The sequence below is a fragment of the Microtus oregoni genome, unplaced genomic scaffold, assembly GCF_018167655.1.
Source record: "Microtus oregoni isolate MIOR12 unplaced genomic scaffold, Mior012 000003F_ref0000135, whole genome shotgun sequence".
NCBI lineage: Eukaryota > Metazoa > Chordata > Mammalia > Rodentia > Cricetidae > Microtus > Microtus oregoni.
Genome location: NW_024543062.1, coordinates 51,480,880 through 51,491,023, shown reverse-complemented (window position 1 = coordinate 51,491,023; position 10,144 = coordinate 51,480,880).

Genomic DNA, 10,144 nt, shown 5'->3' with positions numbered 1-10,144 from the left:
TCTTAGAGTCCTCATTGTTGTCTAGGTTAAGAGACATCTCTTAATTAGAAGAGATGAGAGCTCATCAAGTAACATGGCAATTTAATCTGAACTAACCCATAAAACTAACAAATGCTTTTCATTTGATCAGCTATAACTTGCCAAAAGAGAATATCCGCAAAATTAGTGTTGAGGAAAGGTTTTATTTCAATCTTTTCAGGAGAATAAAGGTATCCATCTAAGGAATCTGAAGCTGAAGGCTACGGGACAAATGAGACATCTGAAGAAAAAAGACGAATCATCCAGAACAAAAAGTTTCAAGAGTAAATTGGTCTATTGGTATATTATCTTTCCAATAGGATAAAATTTCATAAATCCTCCCTAATGTTTTTGCTTTTCTCTTCAGACTTATAATGGAAATGGTCTTTTTGTAGTTCCATTCCAATTAAAGATTAAAGCGGGCTTTGGGGTTGGCTTCTCTAAACCCAAACATGCTTACTAAAGTGAAATCCAAAATCTCTGCCTCATGTCAGAAGAGTCACCTATGAGGCAAAAGAAAAACAAAAATTTAAGAATTATTTTATTGCTACTAATGTCATAATCCTTTGGTTTTATAAAGACCCTTTAACAACTTTTCTTAAGGTACAAGATTTATAAGATACAAATAAATATATATGTACATAAATATTTATGCATATATTAAACTTTTTGTCATGATATTAATGGTACTAAATAATTCTAGAAAAAGATTTCATCTACCTTCCTGTACATGATTTCTGGTTTGAGTCTCTATCAGCATGCCTTACAGTGACCTCTGAAGTCTCCAAAAGGAGGATTGGACCCTACAATGATGATTTATCCAGGACTATAATAACACCATTAAGCTGAAAAACACCACCTAAAGATCGGCTTTGGACTACAAAATGCTCAGAACAATTTTGAGATGGCTAGCTGAGATGATCCAGCCTAACAGATTACTCTAGCCAGGACTTAAGACAAGACCTACCTTACCCATTATACAGAGACTGGGCAACAAATGATACAGCTGCCTCTACCAGGACTTGACAGTTAATTCAAATTCATTGTTTATGGGGATTGTTTACAAGTTGTTTTGGTAATGGTCATGAAAAAAGCTAAACAAAAGAAATTAGATTCAAGGTTCTTGTTCTGAAAAGAAAAAAGGGGATATAGTTATGATAAGATAAAATGTAGATTATTGAATCTACTTTTTAAAAAGCAACTACCAGCTTTAAATATTTTACATTGGATTGGATTTTTTATATTGCATGCAAATTTTGTATATTTATACATATTTGAGATTAATTTTGTTAAAACAGATTGTACATACACTTCTAATCTTGTCCAGGGTATCTATACAGCTCATTTAACAATGTAATGCAAATTTTTAGCTCTTGAAGGTTATTATTACCTACTGTTTAGGATAGTAAGCAAATGCAGGTTAGTAATTAGTCACCTACTACAATAGAACTTATAGTCACATTAGGTATGCTTTCAAGGTCAAACAGATATATTTTAAATAGACAGGTCATCTTCAAACACTTTAGAGATCTACAGAATATGGCATTTAAGATGCTTTAATAACATAAATTCCTTTTTCTTTTTTATGACAATGAGACATATCTGTTCCTGGCAGCACCAATCTACTTCAGAGAAGATAATTGGCATTGAAGAAACTCCACATGGAGTTTGCTTTCTTTGTGGCAAAAGTAAGTCACTGGGCAAAGAAAGTGTCCTTGCCTCAACTGCAGACAGTATACTGTCCTAATGGAGCAAGCAGGACACAAAAGAGAGTAACTGCCAAACCTTGGCCAGACAAAGTGGGGAAGAAGTCCTTCAAAAACCCTGCTTTGTGGAAGTCTGTCAGATATTCTAGGCCTGTAGGCGGGATGCCCCAATGTTGCAGAGGAACCTTGGGCGACTGTCCAGGCTTTCTACAGTGCTGCCTTGCGTGGGAACTGGCTGCACAGTTGGAACAGCTGGAAGGAGAGAGTTCTTTCTGGCAAATATTATTATGTCCTCCTAAAGGCAGGCCTGCAGATTCTCTTAGAGCCCTCTGTGTTTGGAGTTACCATTTCTAAATTTATTAAGACTTTGGAGTAGATTTCAAGTAGTCTCATAGCATGCTGATGCAGCTGCAGACACATACTGGGCAGTTTTAAGTAACTTACCACAATCTAGGAAATGATTCTCAGTTGAGACACTATTTACATCAGATTGGCCTGTGGGCTTGTTTGTGGGGGATTGTGGTGACTGTTGTTTGACCCAGTTCACTGTGGGCAGAACCATTCCTTAGGCTGGACCTGGCACTGTATAAGAGTAGAGAAGACTTGGTGAGTACTAAGTAGCAGGCAGCAAGGATCCATGTGTTTTTTCTCTTCACGATCTTGCCTGAGAATATGGTGTTTTAAATTCCTGTCTTGACTTCTTTGCAATAACAGATTGTAACCTGGAATTGTAAGATGAATAAACCCTTTCCTCCCCTATATTGTGTTTCATCATGTTATTTATCATACAACAGGAATAAAACTAGGATTGCAATAAAGCTAAGAAGATTACTAGGATGTTGAGTGATGGATTTCACAGCAAAAAAATTCACAAGAGGATTATGAGCTTGTTTCAAAATTAAAACACTCACCAGGGAAATTATAAACCTCCTATTTAAACATTCATCCCTTATCAAAAAATCTGTGCCCTATCAACAAAAAAGCAGAAGTGAGAAAATCCCACAGGACAGATTTAGGGGCTGTTTAAATTTAGGGCTGAATGATCAATAGCTAGGCAGGATTTCCAGGCACAGAGGACACTGGAAAGAAGTATAGAGTCACCAACAAAAGGCAGAGGAAGCAACATGGGCATTACAAAGTAAAGGTAACCGAGCCAAGTAAAAGAATGTAGATTAAAAAAATATGTATATGGGTTAATTGAAGTTAAATGAGCTAGTTAATAATAAGCCAACGCTATCAGCTGAGTATCAGTCTTAGTATTGTGATTTGGGAGTGAACTGTTGGGACAGGAAAATCCACCTACAATAAGATACAGCCAAGTTGTTTTGTTTTTGTTTTTTGTTTTTAAATGTAGGCCCTTAGTGCTACGAACCTAACTCTTAGAACTGCCTTCATTGTGTCACATGGGTTTGAATATGTTATATTTTAATTTTTATTCAGCTTTTAAAATTTAATAATTTCCTTCTGTAATAAATTGTTTAGCACCAATGAATTTGCATACTACCTGCTGTTTATTTTGTTGTTATTATCCAACTTAGGTGGTCAAATAAGACGCAGAGTGTTTCTTCAGTAGTCCTGTATTTGTTAAGACTTTCTTTGTGTGCTAATGTTTCATTGATTTTGTAGACAGTTTCGTGGCCTGAGAGATGAATATATAAAACCTGCCTTGTTCTTTGTATGGGGGATGAATGAACTTGGGTAACTTCTCCATAGTAGTTGCTCAATAAACATTGCCTCCTCCCTTCTCCTTTGAGAAGAAAAAAAAATTAGGGCTGGAGGAATGGCTCAGGGCTTAAGAGCACTGGGTGCTCTTAAGAACACCCTGGCAATCATATGATGTCTCAAGATTCCATTTCCAGGGTTCCAACACCCTTTCTGGTCTCCACGGGCAGTAGGCATGCACACGGTGTATAGGTGTGCATGTAGGCAAAACAACCAAACACAGAAAATAAAAATAATAATTTTTTCTAAACACTGACCTAAATTTAACAGTTCACTACAACTTAAATGTGGGAAGTGACTGTCAAAATACTATTATAGCAATGGAGAGAAGGCTTAGTGGCCATGTTGATGCTTTCCCAGTGGGCCAAGGCTTGACTCTCAGTGCCCATGTGGCAGTTCACCACTCAGTAACTCCAGTTCCAGGGGATGGATCTGATGCCCTTTCCTTGGCTCCCTCAGCACTGCATGCCTGTGGGACACAGACATGCTTCAGGTAAAATGCCCATAGAAATAAAATAAAAATTTTTAAATTACCCTTTACAGTGTCACTAAAATGAGGCACTGTGTTAAAAATTATATTCAGAATAAAGACCTGGGGCTTGCTCTGGAAACACCTCTGCGGAAGGGACATGAAAGCAAGCAGCTATTGAAGTAAAGAGATAAAGACTATCTCATGGAGAGTAGCTAAAGAAGTGACTAGAATTTGTAGGGAGAAGAAGGAGACACTCATAATTTAAAAGTTGTCACATAGGCTAGGTGGCGGTGGTGCACACCTTTAACCCCAGTACTCAGGAGGCAGAAGCAGAGATCTCTGTGAGTTCAAAGCCAGTCTGGTCTACAAAGTGAGTTCCAGGATAGCCAGGACTGTTTCACAGAGAAATACTGCCTCGAAAAACAAACAAACAGAAAGTTGTCATGTAGAACAGAATGGATAGGAGTCATAAGGAGATTGAATCAGGAAACCCTACTGGGAGCTGTTCATGGCTGGAAGCATTTTCTTCAGGTGAGAAATCCCAGTTCTGGTGGCATTTAAGAGGAACAGGAAGGTCATTTGTCATGGATACTCTCTAAATGATTAAGATCAATACCCATAAAGCTATCACCATTTATCATTACTTCATATTTACTCCTTAAACAGGAAGTATGCTGTGTGCACACACACACATTTGTGTGTGGACCTGAGCAGTCTATGAAAGCTGGAGGGTCTGTTTCTTGGTCATTCTGCTTTCCATCTTTTTATTTAAGATTTGTGTTATGTGTATTGTGTATATGCACATGTGTGTGAAGGTACCTTGAGAGCCAGAAGAAAATGTGGGACCTTCTGGAGCTGTACTTGAAAGCTGCTGGCAATGGGTGATGGGAACCAAACTCAGGTACATGGCGAGAGCAGCAAGCTCTCTTAACATCTGAGCCACTTTCCCAAACCGTGCCTTATTGTTGTTGTTGTTGTTATTATTATTATTGACAAGGACTTTCACCATGAGTTCACAGATTTAACTAGGCTGCTGTCTATGGGGCCCCAGGAATCCTCCTGTTCCCACTTCCTCCATGCTGGGATTACAGGTGTTTTCACTGCATCTGACTTTTTTTGTGGTTGTTGAGGCTCAAACCCAAGTCCTTCTGCTTGCATAGCAACCACTTTGCAGAGGAAGCAACCTCCCCAGACTCATCACGGGAAGCACTCCAGTGATGAGGAAATGGAGGAGCAGAGATGTCTGTTAACTTGACATGGGGTACAAGGTGGATTGTAGAGAGAGACTAGAACTCAGATGAGCCTGATTCTGATTATAGATAAGTACAGGCTAATACACTATCTTACCATTCTTCTAAAAGACTGGAAGGGACGCATAAAATCTCTAAAACAACAGGAGAGTGGCGAGAGCTGAGAAGCTAGAGAATATAGGAAATGTGTGGAGATTATCAAGCATTTTCACAATTCTCCAGGTCACCTGCAAGCTAACAAACTTCTCACATCTCCGATTGTTCAATACTAAGTTGTTTTATAAACCTAAGATAGGTGTTCAAAAATGCCTGAGTTCTCTTAATTATCTCCAAAACATAAATCCCTATCCTTTTAAAAAGTTGATGACTTTCAAATTCTATGGGAATTCAATTCAAAATCATTTCCCTGTATTTTTTTTTTTATTTCTATGGGTAGATTTCTGTTTAGGGCCAGTTCAAATCCCAGAACAAATCTAAATCCAAGTCCTTTTATTCCTGTGATGTGAGCTATGTCCATCACATCATCTGGCTTTTGCATATAGTCTTGGGGGAGGTTTAACTTTTGGATTACATGTGCATTCTGTCTTCTATCAAATGAAATCTTTATATACATTCATACATACTTGGGGGAAAAAGGAAATCCTCTCCCATGTCTGTCAGTATTTTATAAAGACAGAAATGGGGAGATGGCTCAATTGCTAACGTGATTGCAGCGTAAGCATGAGAACTGGAGTCTGACCCACAGAGCCCACATGAAATGATAGGCATGGCAATGCATGCCCACACTGCTAGTGCTGGGGAGTTAGAGGCAGGAGGATTCCTGGGGCTTTCTGACATGTCTGTCTAGCTAGTTGGTGAGCTCCAAGCTCCATGAGAGATGGTGTCTCAAAATATAAGGTGAAGGGTGTGAGAGACTCTCTACATTGACTTCTGGCCTCCATACAGTGCACATGTGTGCACACACCGCCCGCCACACATGGATAATGTCTTTTTTTGGCCCACTAAGAGTTTAGTTCAGTTAGAGATGAGAGACCTGGAAACCTCGGCAGCCCCATCACGTGAATTCACTTTTAATGGCTGTGTATCCAGAGACTTGTACCGAGCAGCACAGACCAACAGCAGGTCAGAAACCTCAGAGGATGCCTTGTCATGTGCCTTTGGCCTCAGATGGTATGGACTCTTTTGGTAACTACAGCTAACGTGACCTATATATTCTTGGTCTACATCATGGCCTCCCTGAGAAACAATTTACAACGTATAATCCTCCTGTCACCTTTTCAGTGAATTCTTGCTCATCCACAGTGACCTGGCCTCTTTTGAGCTCTGTTTGTTGAGTGCTGAGCCATCTCAGGGATCACAAGGCCCATGTGACTTGATTTATTGACTTTAGTTATCAATGCTTCCTGAAAACACCCGCCTTTTTTAGAACCTCAATGACTCAGTCCTACCCTGATTCTAATCTTCACCCTTGAACACACAGCCTTTATTTTATTTCTGTTGCCAGTGCTGATCTTAGTAGTATTCAGAGACGGGGACCACACAGCCACGAGTGTCATCTGGGGCCACCTGCTTGTGACTAGATCAATTTACGAGTACATTTGCCATTTTCATTGTGTTTCCCTCGTGGTCTGCTAGGATGTGCTCCAGTTTGCTACTAGCTCAAATAAGACTAAAGCCAATGACTGCAGAAAACATTCAATGACTTCATAGACTTAGGAAGACTCATCCAAGAACACGTGTTTCCTCATTATAAAACCAGCTTACATTTGTAACTCCGAAATCAGGGAATTTGATATATTTTTATTGTTATTAGGATGCTAAGACACTCCTGACAGATGTGTCCAAATGAGAACTCAATGTAGCTAATCCCTCATTGAGGCTCTAAGTTGACAGCTAAGCTAAGCATCACCCCTAGGGTGATGTACTTCTCAAAGTGCTGTGGTGGTTTGAATGAGAATGGCCCTATAGGCATGCACAGTTTAACACTTCATCCTTAGGAGCTGTTTGGGAAGGATAAAAGGCATAACCTTATTGAAGGAAGTTTTCCACTGCAGGTAGGATTTGAGGTTTCAAAAGACTTATGCCATTCTCTTTCTGCTTCCTGGTTTTGGATCAGGATGTGGCATCTCAGCTATTGTTGCCACCGTGCCTTTGCTCTGCCATCATGGACTCTAACCCTCTGAAACCATAAGCCAAGTTAAACACTTTCTTTTAAAAATTGTCTTAACCGTGGTGTTTTGTCATAGCAAAAGAAAAGTAACTAAGGAGTCATGACCCAGCCTCAGAAGAAGCGAGATGTGACTGCCTTGCAGAAAAAGGTACCAAGCCACATTGTTAACTCAGACAAGAATTATGGGTGAATGTAAGTTGTAAGAATTAGTTAATAAGAAGCCTGAGCTAATGGGCCAATCAGTTTATAACTAATGGAAACCTCTGTGTGGTTCTGTGGAACTTAACAGTTGCAGGACCAGGCAGGACAGAAAACTTCGGTCAACAAATGGTGCCCACATGGACAACTGCATCCACATAAAGCCTGAGAGAGCTTGGGAAATAATTTTAGACAGAAAAGAATAGAATTAAGAATGGCTTATTGATAGCGGCACTTTCTCGGGAAGGCTCTGCTTGCTAGAGGCAAGTGTTCTCATTTAAGAGAGGCTTCCTGACTCAGCTTTAGCTGCAAAACCTTGCAGCTCTTTTAAGAGATTCTGCCATGAAACACTTAAGTGGTATTGATGAAAAGCTGACTGTATGCTTTTTGGTGGTGGCAAGGACCTTGAAATGCCATATAGTTGTGGCAATAAACATGGCTCCAGCCAGCATCTCTGCCATGAGACTAGAATCTCAGAAAGCTAAGGAATGGGCTGGATCCAGCTGTCAAATCACAGCCTTAATCCTAGCCATATCGCTTAGCAAATTAAAGACTCATGTAATCAGAAAAAGAGAGATACAGTAAGGATAGTTTCAGACAAAAAACGCCTATAAACAATTTACAATGTGTTTAAAAAAATATGTAGGCTTAAAAAAAGAAAAAAGGTTAAAGTACTTAAAATGAAAAAGAAAGGAAGAGAGTAGTTGGGTGTGGTGGCACACACCTTTAATCCCAACACTTGGGAGGCAGAGGCAGATTTCTGTGAGTTCAAGGTGTGGTGGCACACACTTTTAATCCCAGCACTTGGGAGGCAGATCTTTGTGAGTTCAAGGACAGCCTGGTCTACAGAGTGAATTCCAGGATAGCTAAAGATACACAGAGAAACCTAGTCTTGAAACACCAAAAATTAAAAAGAAAAATAAAAGAAATAGAATTTAAAATAAAGCCACATAAAGATGGAAAATACACAGAAAGTTTGGGTACTGTATGTTATTGTGTTGTCTTTGAATTGTTTGATGACTGAGGAAGGAGCAACAGCTGCTAAAAGACATTTGTTAATAAATGCTGCTGAATTAATCCAAGATAGGTATTTTGGAAATACCTTGACTTCAAAATTGAAGTCAAAAGATATGTTACTTTGGAGAAGAGGTTTTGTTTTTGTTTCCACAGGAAATGAGAGGCTGTGGATTCACTCTGGATTAAGAAAAATAAGGTTTGATGAAGGAAGACTACCTGAGAAATCTCCGATAGGAGCGGATGGCTCAGATGTCCGAGTTCTACATCCAGAACAGATTTAAGACTGCTGTCTGAGATGACCAAGCCTCACAGGATCTTCCAGTCAGGACTTGATCATAATTCCAAATTTTCTATGGGTCTTCATAAGATTATCAGTACCCCTAATCAAAAACTACTCCCATATTCCCTAAAAATGGATTATGAATGTTTGCCTTTGTTTAGAATGTTGGTTATAAGATTTTAAGAATAATGAATGTCTGGACAAAAAGCTAAACAAAGGAGATTCTAGTCAGAGTTCTTGTTTAAAAAAAGGGGGAGGAAGTGCTGTGGGACAATGGTCTTTTATCCTGTCACTTGTATTATTATTATTATTATTATTATTATTATTTAATTTTCAAGACAGGGTTTCTCCATAGCTTTCTTGGTTCCTGTCCTGGAACTAGCTCTTCTAGACCAGGCTGGCCTCGAACTCACAGAGATCCACCTGCCTTTGCCTCCCGAGTGCTGTGATTAAAGGCGCGCGCCACCACCACCTGACCACTTGTCTTATTTTTAATAAAATGCTGATTGGCCAGTAGGCAGGCAGAAAGTATAGGCTGGGCAACAAGAATTCTGGAAAGAGAGAAGTTTAAGACTGCAGTCGTGACCCAGTCTCAGAGGAAGCAAGATGTGACTGTCTCACAGAAAAAGGTACCAAGCCACGTGGCTAATTCAGACAAGAATTTGGGCTAATGTAAGTTATAAGAATTAGTTAATAAGAAGCTTGAGCTAATGGGCCAATCAGTTTATAATTTAAAAAAAAAAAGAAAAGTAACTAAGGCAGTGACCTTTGTAGCTTTTTGGTGAGCAGGACTATTTTCTCTATGTTCCACAATTTCTCAAGCCAATCATGAAATGATGTGATTTGGACAGCACAATAACCTTCAAATATTTGCTGCTCTAGATTACATAGAACCAATTGGAACAAGATATTGCCACACAGTTTCTCTCAACATCTATACAGGCCTGGTGGCGTTTGCCAGTATTTTCAGCACTCAGAGGCAGGGAGACTGCATGTTTAAGGCCAGCGTGAGTAACATAACAAGGCCCTCTTCTCAAATGAACAAATCAACTAAATGAAGGGAAAGAACTGTAGCTGTCATATTTTATTTTAAGGGAATTTAAATTGTCATGTGTTTTAAACTAAGACCAAACAATGGTTGGGTAGAGTGTGTAAACAAGGGTCTAATAGAGGGATTGGTGAGAGATCGAGTCACCACAGGGCACTTAAAAGCACCTTTTATTTCCAAATAATCTAGAAATACCTGTTACTTCAATATTTATGCTGTACAACATCATGAAAATGTCTTGTATGTTACTTTTAAGTTTCTAT